This window comes from Engystomops pustulosus, chromosome 5 (assembly GCF_040894005.1).
Source record: "Engystomops pustulosus chromosome 5, aEngPut4.maternal, whole genome shotgun sequence".
NCBI classification, from domain to species: domain Eukaryota; kingdom Metazoa; phylum Chordata; class Amphibia; order Anura; family Leptodactylidae; genus Engystomops; species Engystomops pustulosus.
In genome coordinates, this window is record NC_092415.1 from 161,614,046 (window position 1) to 161,633,185 (window position 19,140).

The 19,140-nt window shown below is 38.6% G+C and overlaps 1 protein-coding gene across 1 annotated transcript in view; it reads left to right on the forward strand.

The window, feature by feature from the left end:
- Positions 1–19,140, forward strand: part of THRB (thyroid hormone receptor beta) — a 203,488-nt gene that overhangs the window by 105,817 nt on the left and 78,531 nt on the right. The window contains exon 3 of the mRNA XM_072153623.1: positions 4,785–4,835. The gene's annotated coding sequence lies outside the window, so the exon portion shown is untranslated. The remainder of the gene's footprint in view (positions 1–4,784; positions 4,836–19,140) is intronic.

Here is a 19,140-nt window from a genome sequence, read left to right on the forward strand (position 1 = left end):
TAGACCACATTAGGGAATCTGCAGGAAAAGGTCTCCTTGATCTGATGTACCTGCTGTGATTGAGGTACAGGTACCTGGTCACCTGTGTGAATGTTCTGGCATGTTTTACACCTGCTTTGCAGGCAGGGTGAGGTACCATTTTCTGATGGGGGTCTCAGGGCACTCCGGACAACCAGTTGTTTCAGGTTTGGTGGTTGCCGGAAGGACAGGAGAGGAGGGACTGGAAATATTTCCTTTAATCTTGTGTCTTTATGTAGAATCGGTTGGAGTTCCTTGGCAATGTGACGTAGGATCTTCAATTGTGGGCTGTAAGTAACTACTAGGGGCACTCTGGCCTCCTGTTGGGTCTCCTTATATTTGAGTAAATCCTCTCTGTTGATGGCTGCTGCTTTACCTATTTGGTTATCAGTCACTTTTGGTCTGTAGCCCAACTGGAGAAATTCAGACCTGAGCTCCAGGAGGTGTTTTTCCAGATCTTTCTTGTCTGAACATATACGGTTGTAGCGTATGGCCTGGCTGTATATGGATTGTCTGGTATGTTTGGGGTGGAAGCTGTTATTCCTCAGGTAGGCCGTTCTGTCTGTAGGTTTATGGAATATTGTTGTGGTTAAGTGGCTGTCTTTAATCTGTATGGTGGTATCCAGAAAGTGTATCTCCTTGTCTGAATAGCTTAGCTCCTATCTCTCCCTCGGGTGCTCAGTGCAAAATCCCAGGGTGTGGGCGGGGACTCTCTAAGCAGAACATTATGATCCATCTAGTTCTGTGGGGTGACAATGTGGTTAGATTATCAGGGTACAGGTCTAAATACACTTTCATCTGGCTTCTGACATTGTACTAACACACTGACACATAGAAAGAGAGATGAGACAGATCAGAGATGCATGATATTACACAGAGACTGACAGACTTTTATACTGCTACATCTCACAGATATGTGCCTCCCCTTCCCCCGGATCACTTGCCTTGTAGCTTGTAGTTTGCACCCTCTCTCTCTGCTCATGAAGTTACAGGGTCGTATCTAGGGGCAACTTAAATTGTGTACAGCAGGACTGATAGAGACACGTTGGGATTATATCTGTGAAATGCTGTATTTTTGTTAATAACATTGAATTAGAGAATGTGTTATTTTGTTATCCTGAGTACATATAAGAAAGCACAGAAACACAGTTGTTCGTGGTGCACAGTTTGCCCCTTAAGGAGCTACTCGCGTAATAAGTCCACACAGTCTTTGAAAAAGTCCACAGAAATAGAGAAAATAATTTCACTATGACCGGAGCTCCAAATATTCTTCTTTTCCCTCGTTATTCCATCTTAAAACATAGGGCGGATAGGAAAGCTAGCGTCCCGTTATGTGAATTTGTGATATGCGCATTTCTAATGGACTCTTGTGAGTATGATGAACTGAAATAAATGTTAACTTTATTGGAACATACCACACCATCTCCCTGCATATTTTCTTCCAGCTACAAATATAATTAAAGGAGGAGAATGAGAGTGCGATGGTGTTAGTCTGAATGGTGACATACTTTCAGCAGGAGAAACTGAGGATTGGTGCTGTTCATCGGTGGTTTAAGATGGAATAACGAGGGAAAAGAAGAATATTTGGAGCTCCGGTCATAGTGAAATTATTTTCTCTATTTCTGTGTACATATAAGAAACTTGTCTTTGTGGGAATACCCCTTTAAGAGCTGTATTATGGCCCTTTTTCAGCTATCTAATGCAGCTATGATTCTGCACAATCATATCTGTAGAATTACCTTTTGGTGAGGTTGTTCTATAAGCAAATCACAGCATTCTGTTTATTATATATAAGTAGTGTCGAGTGTTTTCATTAGTTTAGAAAATTCCAAATCGGATTATTATTTACTTTCACAGAAGTGATCAACTGATTATCACAAATCTAATCTGCTACTGCAGTAAATTCTAACAATGAGCTATTAACTTCTGTCAGGAAATGTTTCGATTTCAATCTATTGTGCAGCTGTAAAAATACAATAAAATCCCACAATTTTTGCATATTCTTTTAACAACTTCATTATATGTAGTATGGTTTGTGTAATTCGACATTGAATGTTCTAACTATTGTGATCAGGCTTTCACATGAAACATTAACAGAGCAATATCCCCAGGAGGGCGCTGTGTGATTTTAATGTTCCAGTCTTAGTACCCTTGAAGCTCGGCGGTAGTAGGGTCTGCTTGTAGCATTAACCAGAAGGCACGAGAAATTGTAAAACAACTACAACCTAGTACTCATTAACATGCGTGATGTTGTACTAAATGATAAATAACGTACCAATTTCTGTTTTACTATCAGATGCTTGTAGGTAAGCAAGACAGAGAAGATCCACAGTGTGGCGCAACTTCACTTTGGTAAGAATCTTTATTGCAAATGAACTACGCGTTTCGGCGCTTAGACCAGCGCCTTCGTCAGGTTCGGCAAACAAGATAAAAGGTAACATACATGGCTATATTTTATACATAGAGGCTGGGAGCCTCATTCTCAAAAAGGGGAGGTACATTATAGGTAAGATGGTGGGATAGGAAGATGCTGCTGTCCATCAGTGGCAGCCCCGTGTTTTTTACAGGTTAAAACAATAAATATTTGGATAATAACACAATGACACAATAATAACACAATAACACAATAATAACACAGTAATAATCCCGCATACTTCATATAGATACAGATAGGTTGGTTAAAATAACGGGTTAAAAATAGCATGTTAATAAAGAAGAAAAAAAAAAAAAAAATTTGAAAAAGAATAATAAGGGGTTTACCCTGGATCCAGTGGGAAGGTAACCCCTTATTATTCTTTTTCAAATTTTTTTTTTTTTTTTTCTTCTTTATTAACATGCTATTTTTAACCCGTTATTTTAACCAACCTATCTGTATCTATATGAAGTATGCGGGATTATTACTGTGTTATTATTGTGTTATTGTGTTATTATTGTGTCATTGTGTTATTATCCAAATATTTATTGTTTTAACCTGTAAAAAACACGGGGCTGCCGCTGATGGACAGCAGCATCTTCCTATCCCACCATCTTACCTATAATGTACCTCCCCTTTTTGAGAATGAGGCTCCCAGCCTCTATGTATAAAATATAGCCATGTATGTTACCTTTTATCTTGTTTGCCGAACCTGACGAAGGCGCTGGTCCAAGCGCCGAAACGCGTAGTTCATTTGCAATAAAGATTCTTACCAAAGTGAAGTTGCGCCACACTGTGGATCTTCTCTGTCTTGCTTACCTACAAGCATCTCCACACCGCGGGATTCTACCTCTGGACGTTCAATCCTCGTGGCTCCACCGGCAGCACTCCACATACTTGACTACATGCTAGGCTAAAAGATAGCCGCAAGGTGAGCAGCTTTTAATAGCATTTTTTAAATACCTTTTTTTAATCAAACCTACACCTGAGTCGATGCGCCCTGGTCTTTTCCCTTCTACTCCTGATTCATAGAATCGGTCCAGACCCTCTTCTGTTTTACTATCAGCAATTTACTAACTAATGACTGTTTCAGTCACAGGAAATGCTATGAAACCACATTGACTACAATATACAATTATGAGATGAATTTATGTGGTATCCACTTGAATGGAACCTTTGAAGTTGTATCACAACAGATTAATTTATTATTTCATGGAAAATGCATGACTGTGCCACATGCATGGGAAAGCTAAATCGAACTATGTTTATGATTTGTTACGTTAACCTTGTTGTTCTACATAAGGAAACCCGCTTACCATGTTTTTCTTTTTAATGAAGCCTACCATATTCCCCTACCATATATATATTAAATCATAGTTTAGATTATGGACCTTGTTTCACTATTGAAATCTGCATAGCACTTTAAGTTACTATCCATGTCTCTCCCTTCTCTTTGCTCACTGTCCTCATCCGCCTTCTAATTATATTTCTATACTCCCATCTTACCATATTGCTTCATGACTCTTCATGACATTTTGCCCCCTCTTATCTTTCAATGCCTACTATAAAATGACAGAAGGTAGAATTATTGGGAAGTAAGAGATTGGTAAGACCATTGGTATTCTCCCCCTGGGGTGAGAGTAACTTTGAATTTTTTTACGATTCTGAGAAAACTCATAAATGTTCTTAACTCAAGCTTCCATTTTCCTTCTTCTGGCTCATCATGTTGATTATACAAAATGTTTAGAATTAGAGGTAATGCATAAATAATTAAAACATTAAATGGGCAACGATTATCATAATTTGGTTGGCTTTTGGGTTTGGGATTAAGGATCACCATCCTCAAAGGGATAACCTTAGGATAGGGAACCTTAGGAGTCATAAATATCTGCTTAGTAAAAATCCAACACTGATGCTTTATAGGGCCTCAATATAGAGAACACTCTGGCACTTTCATTGTAGATCTACATACTGTTTTATTAGATTTTTTAGAACTTTGACAAGAAATAAGTCCTTTAAAGTGACCTCAGTTATGCTATATTTTCTTCATTGTTGTATTCTATAAATAGTCATCTATTCTTCTATTTCTGATGCATGTGGCATATGGATACTGTTTATAATAGCAATAATATATATGCAAGCTAAATAATAGCCTAAAAATTTATAAATTACCACCATTGGAAAAAAGTGAAATCATTTGGAGAAAAGTGTGACCTTACATCTTGATGGTGTTCTGTAATATTGGTCACATTGTTATTTGGTTTGTTGTCTTAATGTTACAGGTGAAGTTCTCTGTAGATATGAAATGCAAGATATTATGAATTATAACAGATTTTTCATGGTCTATTTGCAGATTTCACACACCATCCACCCACATAGAAGTCTACTGCATCTTTCAAATGAGGTACTGATTTTCTTCAATTATGTAAAAATCTGTAATTATAATGTAAAACAATGCACAGAGATTTAATCTGTTTTATTCCATACTATAAACGTGAGCTGGTATTATTTGTCCTCTTCTGCCTTCATATACTATGGTGCTTTATAGCGATGCATGCATGTTATATTGATGTTCAAGGTTTGAATAACCCATTGGAATTACCCAGTTTCTCTGAAAACGAAATAATCCCTGTGATGGACCTTCCACTCTATTGTTACATCATGGGAGAGAGAGCCTCACATTTGGCACATAAAGACTGCCCGCCTAAGAGATATGCGCCTTATACGCTAAATGCTACACCCGTAACACCCAGCCTCTGATTCTGTCAGGCAAACCAAAACATCAGACTCCTTGACCCTACACAACACGCGCACGGACCAGGGGGTGCACAACCACACTATGTACTCCATACAAAGTACATAACATCCCCACTATGGAATACTACTGCACAGAGTCAGCTACACTGCTCCCTGATATAGTTAGACGCTTATTCTATACATGTATAACAGCTGCCACCCCTCATAACTATAGCTTATGAGATGCCTACACCAGGACTGGACACATACACCCAGATACACACTCTTCCAGGTGCCATACAGTTCACCTGGACACAAAATGCGAAGTGTTAACACACAGAGAGTCACAGCGTAATGCGGCTTAGAGGTAATTCACCTCTACATAGGTATGGGAATGTATATCGCAACCAGGAGTAAACTTATTAAAGGACAATTTAATATGAAAAAGGCACAATGCCTGAAGGTTACAAAAATTATGAAATAGGCATACATAAAAGCAAAACAGTAAAATAAAGGGATAAAATAAAGAAAAACAGACCTCTTACTAAGTAGATTGGCCAAAAAATTGGCATGCTCTTTTTGAATAACCACATAATCTGCCTCGTTTGTCATGTGAGGGTGATGGGGCTATACCTGGATCAAGGTGGAAAGTGGTGGACATATTTCCTAAATAAATATAAATCTTCTTCCAGGTTTCTTGTAAGGAGAAGATAATAATAATACATTTCCCAGCATAAATTTACAAATCTACTAATACCAATTGCCTAATATCTATATTGTTAGCTTCCTGAGTTCGAAATCCATGGAGCTTGACACCCCAGGAATATTAGAGGATCACCAATTCATTGACAAGAAATTAAAATATATGAATTATGATCAGACTGCCTTTAAAGCATGGTTATGACATACCTCTAAGCTGCCATGTTATAGACATCAGTTACATGCATAGTATTGGGTGATGGAAAGTCAGTATCAAATAACATTTGCTATTCATAGGACAGAGGAAACCATTGGCCTATGGATTAGGTTCTAATCATGTTATTTTGTGGCCAAGGTGATTTGAGCTTGGGGGGAGGGTGCATCATACCCCACAAATTATCACAATCCCTATAAGGGATTTTCTCTATCACTTATTTCTGATGGCATGAGGCTCTCAGTAAAATTAGTCAAATTAGGTTTCCTGCTGCAGCTTTTCCATGTTATAGCTATGGTTTGAGAAAACAAGACCCACTTTTCCTATAGGAAAAAGCAGATTATGAACCTACTATGCCAAATGTTTTGGATTTGGGCTAATCCAAAGGGCATTTTCTAAATGCCAGTTTAGATGACCTTTCAGGTCACAGTATGCCATTGCAAAGGTATCAGGCCGGAAATAGTCCTAGTTTGTGGCAAGAGGCAGTCAAAGAACACAGGAAATACAAGCCATAGAGACAAAGAACGGAGCCAGGCCAAACAAAGGAATCTTGATATAGTAGTGCTAGACATTTTTGTTAGTACATTAAGAACATTAACACTCAGACACCTCCTATTAGGCCAAGATGCCTTTTATTACTAATGGTGCGGGATGATACATGTTTGGTGTGGGGGCACACTGGCTTTTTAAATCTTAGGAGTGAAAGCTCTAATAGAGCAGCTGACACCATGGCGTATACATTTTTCTTTTAATGTTTTGATGACCAAGTCCTATATATGAGTAGTGCATTGTTTTGTGAGTTTAATCCCATGTCATGATGCATGAAAATTATGGATTACAGTTCCTATAATCAAACAGGGTCAAGTTGATTCATGGAGAAAGATAGACGTGGCTGCTGTCATCTGTTTCAATAATCACTGTTTAATGATACCACTGCCTCTATATAACCGAGAGATTGTGATCACTGGATGCCCCCCTTATAGTGTTCATGGCATATCAACAATCAACTCAACCAGGACCCTGTTTGTTCTGTATAGTATACTCTGCTAAATACTGTTGGTGATAATAAAGTAAAAAAGTTTTGTTTAATGACAACCCAATTGCTGGGAGATACCTAAAGTATAGATATATCCATAACATCTAGGTTTACTTGGTACAGGTCAGGAAACCCGAGCAAATGCTGTTCATAAATCTTCCATTTAGTGTAATGGAGAGTGTCCCTACTGTGTTTTATAGAAATGGGTGGTACAATATATATTTTTTTTAATATTTGTTTTTTGGAAAGCCACCAAATTTATATAAAACGAAGTGTCAAGTCTATTAGTTACTCTCTGTAAGCTTTATTCACTAGCAAGGAAACATTCTGCTGTGGAAAATGAAAGTAGTCTTCAGTACACTTCAGTGTCACATCTCTGTAGCCATGAGTATGTCCAAGAAGCAATTAAACATGTCACTTTTAATGTTGCTATTACATGAATTGCTATGGACATAATATGGCAAATTGTTATTTTTTCTCCAATTAACTCATCATTTTCATATTAATTTTGCCCGTTTTGGAAGTTTGACCTGGAAGATGTGCCAAACAAGTATGGGCTTACCGAACCATATTTTGATATATCTAGTGATGAGATGTTCTTTTTCACTGAGTGTAATATGAGAATCTTCTAATGGGAGTACCCTAATTAGGGATACATTATTACAGAGCTTTAATGACATGTCTATCCAAGGTTTCCTATGTCACACAAATTTTGTGCTTTGGAACAACATAGCCAAGAGGTGAAGTTGAAAAGTATCACAATCGGCTCTATTCATATTCGATATAACAGGTTTTTCTGTTTAGTGACGTGGCAGAATGGGTTAACCGCTGCCACTCTAACTCTGAGTTCTACTGTTCTCTTCTCCCTAGTCTCCTTTTTACTGTAAGGAAATTATATAGGAAATGCCCACTCAGCCAGTATCTGGAGGCAGATCATACCTGATCTTACTTCTGTAATGGCCAAAAATTATTTTTTCTTTTAGTTAGCATAGTTCCTGGCATGGAGCACTGTGTTAGGTTACATTCACATTGACGTACGTTAGCGCTTCTCACCCCCGCCCCTCTCCATAGAGAAACATTGTCCTATCTTTTCACGGGGTATGGAACAGTACAGTGCCACACTTGTGCTGCACAATACCTCTCTCCGCAGAGCGCCATGCGCCCATTGCCGTCTATGGGGGACGTATATCCGACATATATACCTCGGCCATATATACATCCCCCATACGGCTGTGTGAATACACAGGTAGTTTTGTTGACAGAGATTGACTTTGACAGGTGGGTTAACCCGACACCGTGTCACCCTCACAGTTCATTCTGCTTATAATATTGTGGATGCCTGTACAAATCCAAGCTTGATGGTGCATCATTCCTCTTCAAAACAGTTTCTTCAAAACAGTTATCAAAGTACCAAGAGATCCACCACTATGAAATATTGGTGTAAATGTGAAGAGTTGTACATGATATTCAAATTATACATTTATAGTATCCTTGGATTGATCTCATCCAGAAAATTAATCCATTGATTCAGCCAGATTGAATCAAATGTCCTCACTTCTTATCCTCAGGTGCCACAAGCCAGTGGGGCCAGGCGACAGGAGGAAACCAAAAGGAATAAATAGTAGTGCAACTTTTTTACCAACAGGGATGTATTAAAAGGTCCTATTGTGCCAGGCAGTTTGGTTATATACAGCTCATCAACCTCACTTACAGCCAGCGAGACAGGCAGCTCAGCAACACCCTTTCCCATCTCACAGCAGACTCCTCAGTGCAATACAGCTCAATCCCTCTCACACCACATCTCACAGCAGATAGTTCAGTCTAATACAGATTAATACTAAGAATACCACCGCAACACCCCTGTCCATGTGTAACACTTACTCACTATCTAGTGTTTCCTTTTCCAAATCTGTCAGAGGCAGTAGAGAAAGAGATTAATGTAATAAATCTCTTTGTGTCTTTGTACTGTATATGAGTATAACACAAGACTGAGGGAAACATATACTGGCATTCTCTATTGATATCATAGCTATGCTGTGTGAATGAAGACATGCGGGGGAGCAGAGTAGGCTTGCACATGACTCATGATTCAATGTGACCATTGCGAAGGGATAAACCACAGCCAAGCTGTCATTTAGAAATGATGACTTATCTTCAAGAAAGTTCAATACAGAAACAGCTAATTGTATCCTATTTTACTGAAGGAACCATCACCAAATGTATTTACCATAATCTGCTTATTGATTTTCTTCACAAAGTTGTCCATAACTTTTAAAGGGGTTCTACAGTTTTTTGATTACCTATCCTTCGTATAGCTCACTAATATCAGTTCAGTAGAGGTTAGATACCCGACACCCCCCCCCCCCACCCCCATTATCAGATTTAAATGGTATATTCACTGCAGATAGAGTATCTTATATTGGTTGGTATTTTTAGCTGGAACTACATTATCAGAAAGCCGCCTCAGCAAATATGGCATTGTAAGCAATAGAACATGCTGATAGGATAGCAATTTGTCATCCATTCCTGAGAAGTGTAAGCGTTTGTTGTCACTTAGGGTTTGTCCCTCTGCTTTGTCATGTCTACAGTGCATACTATGTGTAGCCATACCAGTTCAACAAAATGTCAGCTCTTCCTTTGTTTCTTAAAGAGTTATGTGTTTTATCATTATGGAAAAAAGTTACTTGGGCATTTTATTGGCCCAGCTTTTTACAATAACATTTATGTGATGCTTACATTGCATAGGAATTTGCATAGAGCGGGCCAAACGTTGATTGAGAATGACCTTGAATATCTCTTAAAAATATTACCATTTCAAACAGTATTTGCAAAGTAAACAGAATGTAAATGTTCAACATATGATCTGTAGGCAGATTGTCATATCATTTCAAGTGAAATGCTCATGGCCAGCTACCAGGAGGTTTTAGGTTGTCACAGTAAACCTCAGGCAAAACTTGATGGAACTGCAATGTGGAGGCTTTTTATGCAACCTATATAACATCTTATACATGTTATTGGGCATTTGGGTGTCACTAGATGAAATCTATTTTACATGTCCTACAAGTACAATACATCTTGATGCTTTAAAGAATTCTTGCATTGAATAACATACAAATATGTTTTCTTCTTTTCACAAACAATGCATTTCTACCGTCCACTATTGAAACGTATCTTAACATTAGGCCTTTTATACTGATCCTGGGAAAGCTAATGTAACACAAAATATTGGATAATGTGACATTATTACAATCATCTTATAGAAAAACTGGCCCAACTATCTATCTATATGATTCTGTAATACAGTACCGCTACAGTTTACTTCCCTCATTGTCTTTAATATTTTTATTATTATGATTAATATTGTTTTCATACTACAGTGAGATTCATTGGTCTGATATTTTTCTGTGGTCTATTATGTATTTTTCATATTTTTATATATGTTTTATATAAAGAATTTATGCTTTCATAGTTCCCTTTTTTCTGCACTGTGTAGTGATGTTAGTCCCAGCCCCCACTGAGCTCACTATTAATTTTAACCCCTTAACGTTCCTCGCCGTAGCTCTACGGCGCAGAGGTATAGGGAATGTATGAAGAGGCCTCACGGAGTCCTCTTCATACAAAGGTGGGGGTTGTTGCATATTGCAGCAAACCCCCACCGCTAATAACCGCGGTCGGTGCTTGCACCGATCGCAGCTATTAACCTTTCCGTTGCCACCCGCAAATTCGCCGGCGGCATTTAAAAGGCGGCGGCGCGTGGGCGCCGCCATCTTTATTAAGTTCGCCGCGCCCCCGAACGTCATCAGGGGGTGGCGATCGGTTGCCATGGTAGCTTCGGGTCTTCTTTGACCCGAGGCTATCTGACATCTGCAGATTCGTTACAATAAGCCAGTGGCTCATTGTAATGAATGAGCTGCAAAAATGCCATATATTGCAATACAGTAGTATTGCAGTATTTGGTAGGAGCGATCTGACCATCTAGGGTTAATGTACCCTAGATGGTCTTAGAAATAGTGGAAAAAAAAAGAAAAAAAAAAGTTTAAAAATAAAAAAATATTAAAAATAATATATATATATATATTATATTATATATATAATAATATATAATAAAAATAATTACTAAAATATTAAAAATTCAATTCACCCCCTTTCCCTAGAACTGATATAAAACATAATATACAGTAAAAAATCACAGACACATTAGGTATCGCCGCGTCCCAAAATGCCCGATCTATCAAAATATAAAACCGGTTATGGCCGGCGGTGATCTCCGAGGCGGGAAATGGCGCCCAAATGTCCGAAATGCGACTTTTACACCTTTTTACATCACATAAAAAATGGAATAAAAAATGATCAAAATGTCGCACAGACCTCAAAATAGTAGCAATGAAAACGTCGGCTCATTTCGCAAAATATGACACCTCGCGCATCTCCGTGCGCCAAAGTATGAAAAAGTTAGAAGATGGCAAAAAATGTTTTTTTCTTTTTTGTACACATTCGTTTAATTTTTGAAAATGTATTAAAACACAATAAAACCTATATAAATTTGGTATCACCGCGATCGCACCGAACCAAAGAATAAAGCTGAGGTGTTATTTTGAGTGCACAGTCAAATTCGAAAAAACTGAGCCCACAATTTTTCCACATTTGGAATTTTTTTTCAGCTTCGCAGTACACGGCATGTTAAAATAAATAACATTACGGGAAAGTAAAATTTGTTACACACAAAATAAGCCCTCACACAGGTCTGTACACGTAAAAATGAAAAAGTTATGGATTTTTGAAGGTGGAGAGCGAGAAATGAGCGGAAAAACCCTGCGTCCTTAAGGGGTTAATATGGAAAGAAACTTTTTTCCCCCCAAAATTGAAAAAGATATGCATGTGGGCATGGAGATGGACGCAAAGCAACCTACGTGATTCAGCCAAGAATCCTTAAAGGGGTTTTCTGGAGGTTGTAAAACATGGCTGCTTTCTTCCTAAAACAGCGCCACAGCTGACCACTGTCTGCGCTGGTATTGCAGCTCAGGTGTATAGAGATGAATGGAGTTTAGTTGCAATATCACACACTATCAATGGTCAGGGGTCAAGCGGTTTTTGGAGAAAGCAGACATATTTTTTACTGCCGGACAGCGCCTTTAATAATCATGTATATATGTTTTTACTTTGTGGAATAAAATTTATATATTTTCTCATACCCTTATGGATTCTGGATTTTGAACTACAAATCTGGTTTACTATTAATTTTTAGTTTGTTTGAGGGTTGTAGGAGAAAGTGGAGACACCTCCACACACACAAATAGAGTAAACCTAAAAATGTTATGCATATGTTGCCCTTATCAATTTTAAGCTGATAACCCCTTTGTTGTAAGGTAACAAACTGTACAATTACACTATAACTTAATCATGGTGGGAAAATTCGACTCACTGCCACACGGTGCAGGCAGTGAACTAGCAACATGCAGTTTGTGCAGTTGCTGGTTCACATTCAAATAAGTTGTATCACTCTATACAAGTTTATATTCTTATATTTATATTTAGAGATCTGATCATCTTTTAGCTACCTATAGTTCAGGGTTTGTACAGATATAGGGTACAGATAACAGATATAGGATTAGGAAAGTAGTCTAATTCTTTTAGCAGAAGCTCTGACTTTTGTTAGAGGAATATCTCATACTTGATATTTTGCCAGGGTCAACTGTGCATCTCCCTCGATTTATTTATTGCCTTTCAATAACGTTTGGACATATTTATGGTTTGCTAAATCACGATTGTTATTTTTATATTAGGCAACTTAACAGAAATCACATATGTGCAGCACACTCGTGTTTATTTTATAGGCCTTAAAAGATAGACATTCCACACTTTATATTCATTTGGGGGTTTTTGTTTTGTTGAATTTATACACAAGATATAACTGAGGCTTTTTCTAAAAATGTTATCCATATGTTACTATTATGTGTTTGTGGGGGAGTTACTGCACACTTGAAATGCAATGAAGAATCAGCTTTTGTGGCTAGCCCCGTATTTAACATTGATGCCTCCCTAGGTATTGGGAATGAATCCACTCTAGTTATATTGGAGTAATTGAAGGCAGTTTCTTCTTCATATGCTGCAGGGAAAAGATTGCAAAATCTGGAATGCAATAAAGGATTTACTTGGATTTTGATGGCTTTTGGAAAGGAAGATGAACTTTATATTTTAGACTAAAAAAGATGGGCAGTATAAAAACTTACCTCTATCAACCTTTGGTCACATGAGTTTAAAGAGAACCTCCCATTTAAATTAACCCACCCAATGTAAATAATTCATGAAAACTATGATTAAAAAGCATTGCCCTAATCCCTGAATTAGTTATGGTGAACCTTTTAGAGACAGAGTGCCCAAACTACAACCAAAACCCACTTATTTATTGCAAAGTGCCAACATGGCAATTTAAGCATTAATGTATTGCTCCATTCTCTGTCAGAGCTTTCATTCGTGTCCATGTCGCAAGGACACCAATACAGTAAAAAGAATGCAAAGAAATTTGGATTATCATTTTATCTTCTGCTCCAGGATCTCCTGAACAGGAAGAATTGCATGGCCCAGAGTAGGAGATCTAAGTATAAACTTGGTCTGTCCTTCTGTCCTCACTCAGGATGGGTTTGTGGCATGACCTTTGTTACCTGGGACTGCAAGAGGAGGGTTTGAGTCCTGTCTAGCAAACTCTGGAGTGATGGCCTGGGTGCCCAGAGAGATGGCCGCAAGTGCCACCTCTGGCACCTGTGCCATAGGTTAGCCACCACTGCCCTAAATGGTTCCTTTCTGTGGCAAAATTCAACTAAATGAATACAGCTCTGTTTATATATTATTAGAGGTCAAAATAGCTGTGTCAGGTGTTTTACATATTGTCTTGCTGAAACTCTGAGATAGAGAGATCTGTTACGGCATTGAGCACTTCATGTCATGCGACCAGGGTGTTCTACAGTCCATTAACCAGTAACATTTGCTTTACCCATTACCATTAACATCTGCTTCATGTATCTATCTGATCACATGAAATCACAGCACGCCTCCATGGACTTCTACTTCTCCCCTTGCCTTTATGAAGGCATTCTGTGATTTCATGTGATCAGATAGATACATGAGGGAGATGTTAATGTTACTGGATAAAGGACTTTAGATCACATCACCCTGGTCACATGACATGAAAAGTGAGGAGGAAAAGACATGGGGAGGAGTAAATAGAAGGGGCCAGGTGAGCAGGATACAACTCCTCTGATACCAGGTAGGATAACATAAAGTATATTTTATGGGATGTAATGGAAACAATTTTTAGCTAAAAGAAGGGTGGCATTTAGTCAATGGGGCTCTATGGGAACCTGTCGCTAACTGCATTTGTGAAAAATGCGGTAACATGTTCAATTTAAGGGGTTGTGTGTGAATAAAAAAAAATATTTATGGCTGAAGGGACTGTAAAAACAGTCAACCTTCCATACTTGCCTCTCTCCCCACTCCTGTTCTCCTATACCGCAATACCTTTAAAATTCCCTTCCTCTCATAATTCCCCCTGTATGTAATGTGGTTATGTTAATCATATTGTGCTGCAATTTCCTGTAACCATGTTTGTATGTAACTAAGAAACTAGCAACTAAAGGACTAGCAACTTGTAAGAATGTGCCTCTCATAGTGTATGTATGTAACTGTCATGTTAAGCCTGTCTCTAACTGTGTATATCAATTGCCAGGGCACTATGTACATAATAATTTCCTCCCAGGGAATAAATAAAGTACTATCGTATAGTTTTATGGCATTTGTCAAAAATATATAATGTTTGTAATTCTAATTAACCTAAAAAGAAGAAATGTTTATTCTGATTAAATGTCAAAAAGTGAGCAAAACATGCATATGTGTCTTTTTATATAATGTATGTAAACTTATGGTTTCAACTGTACATGAAAACAAAACCTCTTAGTTATGTGGATGTGACATGAAATGTTTAATTACAGTGGACAGACGGTTGGGTCTTAAAATAGCTGGCCATGACTGCATACCAGCAAAAGTGCCAACCCCATCTGATTCTCAGTTCTAATTAACTGTGCTTTGATTTATGGAGACCATGTTGTTTTATGGAACAGTTGGAAATTAACTCACAACTTGCTAAATATTTTTCTATGTCTCTGTGATTCATGATTAAGCCCCCAGAATATTCAGTTTATGATGAAACTTTACAAGGCGTTTTATGCCAGTTGCCCAGTGGGTAACTTTGGAAAATGATGACAAATTAATGTAGAATGCTGTCTTTGTCTGAACTTGGGCAGATGTGTAATTGCATAATAAAATCACTTGGAAACTATCATTTTCCATAAACACTGAATTTTATTTTATTTTAATCAGGAGGAGAAACCCTTTAAACATGAGGAAAAGTTAATTTTGCAGAGATTACTCCTATAAGAAATGTTTGACCCCTTTACACCAGCAAATCAACTTTCATTCATCATTGGTTATATTCAGATCTGGATCTCAAATTTTCCTATTATGAAGTTGTGTGTACTGTATATTTGCCAAACCTTTTTGGGTATCAGCCTAGTTTATCATAATAAGAGTGCATTGTGATTACCAATCCTGCTGTAACACCAGAGATCAGTCCAATCTGTAATATTGATGATACCATATACACTGGGAGAACCAAGTGTGGGTGCTCCATATACATTCATCACATCTACCTTCTAGTATAAAGGGCAATAAGATTGTCTTTATATTGTTGGTTGTTAGTAACCTTTTAGTTTCCCACGACAGCTGCCTGTGTATTGTGCTACAAATAAAGTAAGTATATTACAATGCACAAAGGAGAACCAATACAGATTTTTTTTCTCTAACTTAGGCTACATTCAGACTGTTGTTGCCTGCCAGAAGGAGGGGAGACCGTCCAGCCCCTCTCCATAGGAATATATGGCACACGGAACCGTATTCGCGGAGAAAGATAGGACATGTCCTATCTTTCTACGGGGTACGGATCGGTACAGTGCCGCACATGTGCTGCACCGTACCGCTCCCGTTGGGCGCGTGCGCCCATTGCCGTCTATGGGGACTTATATCGGCCATATATATGTCGGCCATATATACGTCCCCATACGGCAGTGTGAATGTAGCCTTACAATGAATACTTTTCTTAATAAAATTTGAAATTTTTTTCATAAGACGTTTGTCAAGCACTCCTTACTTTGACTATTGTTGTTGTCTACACAGCCTGGTCCCTAGCCACTCTGCTCATATTTCATTGTACTGTGCAAGAGGAAGAGTCCTGTCAAATTATTACTTTGTAATGTTTATTACTTTGTAATGTATATTGTAAAAATAAAAAAAAAATTTAAAAATATGTATATATATATTGGACATGCATGGTAAAGGCAGGCCAAAAAGAAGAAATTATGCACAATGGTACAGAGTCGTGATAAAAAGTGTTTCCGAATATTGAAATGCTTTAACAATATTGAGTCAGTAAACTTCATAAAGAGTGTGGGGCATATTTATCAAGCTAAGAAAGTTCTTAGTTGCCCATGACAACCAATTACAATTCAGCTTTTATTTTACCAGTGCTCATGAATATTTTAAAGCTGAGCTGTAATTGGTTACCATGGGCAACTAAGAACATTTTTTAGAAAGTGACAGTCGAGTGGGACAGAGCACGGGGCGAGTGGGACAGAGCACGGGGCGAGTGGGACAGAGCACGTCTCGAGTAGGACAGAACACATGTCAAAAAGTAGTAAAAGAAACTAGGCAAAGTGGGGATTGAGGATGATAAACTGCCATAAGGAATTGTTTTCCTGATGATGCTGCACACTAGATGTCCTCATTATCCCTACATTGTAAAATGCATTTGTACTATAGTAGATGATGTTCTTTTATTCTTGGAAACAAAATGATAGGAGAGCTGCTATTTACAGCTAAAAATACCACCAAATAGCTAAGGGATTGTTCACAGTAAATAGACATATTTTAAAGTCAGATGCCTTCCTGAGGACAGTACTGCACTTTTTATCATATAAGCTATGTCCATTCTATTAATGGAAACCTGTTTTAGAAAAATCATTTATTAATAAAGAAGGAAGTATTTTGCGTCTGTTTATGAAAAAGATATCCCAATACCCCATGATACCAGAAACAAATGTCACCTGCGTTATACATTACATGTACTGGATTAACTGTAGTAGAATATACAATTTTTCATTTCAGTTTTTCTGTTTTTATCATATGATGAAGTTGATTATGCTGTAAAATGAGAGAGAGGAGTAACAGATACACAGAATCCTCTAGTGGATTGCTATTTGGGCAGCTGTAAATTTGACAGCCTACATTTCCGCTTTGGAAAGTATAATTTAAAGGATACATGTGGAGGTTCTATTTAATAGACCATGTATCTTTGTATCTCTTCCAAAATATATGAGAAAATTGGCCCACAGGAAAGGCAGTAATATATTTCTGTTTTCACTGTTTATAAAAAAAAAAGTTATACTCCTGTATTTTTTGTAGGATATAAAACTTACTAAGGCTACATTCACACTGCCGTTGCCCGCCCGTACCGTACCGGGCAACGGCAGTGCACGGGGAGAGGAGGAGGAGGTGAGCGCAGCTCACCCCCGCCCCTCTCCATAGAGATACATGGCGCACGTGTGCTGCACCGTACCGCTCCCGTATATACGTCGCCCGTATTTACGTCCTCCATACGGTAGTGTGAATGTAGCCTAACTACAATACTGAACTGCTTGTTTTTATATATACCGTATATACTTGTGTATAAGCCGAGTTTTTCAGCACAAAAAATGTGCTGAAAAACCTCACTTCGACTTATACACGAGTCAAGAAAAAAATAAAAACCGTAATACTCACCCTCCGGTGTCCCGATCTTCAGCGCGGGTCCAGATCTTCAGCGCGAGGCTCCCGATCCTCGGCGCGGTACCAGGCGGCGGCTCCTCTTCTCTCTTCTGTAGCAGGCAGATCGCGTCCATGCGATCTCCCGCCGGGCGCGCACTATGATACCGCGGTGTCGCGGTATCATAGTGCGTGCCCACCGGCAGATCGCATGGACGCGATCTGCCGGCTACAGAAGAGAGAAGAGGAGCCGCCGCCACCGCCTAGTACCGCGCCGAGGATTGGGAGCCTCGCGCTGAAGATCGGGACACCGGAGGGTGAGTATTAAGTTTTTTTTATTTTTTTATTCACTTGGCAGGAGGCAGGCTGTATACTTTATAGGGGCAGGCTGTATACCTTATGGGGGCAGGCTGTATACCTTATGCGGGCAGGCTGTATACCTTATGGTGGCAGGCTGTATACCTCTTGGTGGCTGGCTGTATACAACATGGGGGCTGGCTGTATACAACATGGGGGCTGGCTGTATACAACATGGGGACTGGCTGTATACTACATGGGGACTGGCTGTATACTACACGGGGACTGGCTGTATACTACACCCTCGGCTTATACTCGAGTCAATAGGTTTTCCCAGTTTTTGGTGGTAAAATGAGGGGTTTCGGCTTATACTCGGTCGGCTTATACTCGAGTATATACGGTAATACATGTATGGGTTCTTGGTTATCCTTATGGGTTTTATACCTGCTACCAACATAACTTATTACAGTCCCTATTATTGAAGGTGTGCCAATGAAATACAATAAAGATGACTATACAGGCAAACATAGCAATGGTATTTATAGAGGTCCCACCTACCCTGTCTAATTTAGTAAATACCTGTTAGTAATTGTTCTTAAGCATCTTTTCTTTAAACTCTGTTTCATACCATTTCTTTGTTCTTGATTATGAAAAGTATGAATGAATGTATTGCTTTCTGTTACTTGGATGCCTGTCTGGAGAGCCATTATATCACATTGTATGGGAATAAAACTCTTAGTAGTTTCTGTTGATCCAGGGGGTTATTTAGACCTCCATATGAATAATCGGGAAGGAACTTTTCTCTGCTTTGGGAAAGTTGGCATCAGCCTTTTAGGGTTTTTGCCTTGTGGTATAATTTAATAAGTTGGACTTGATGGA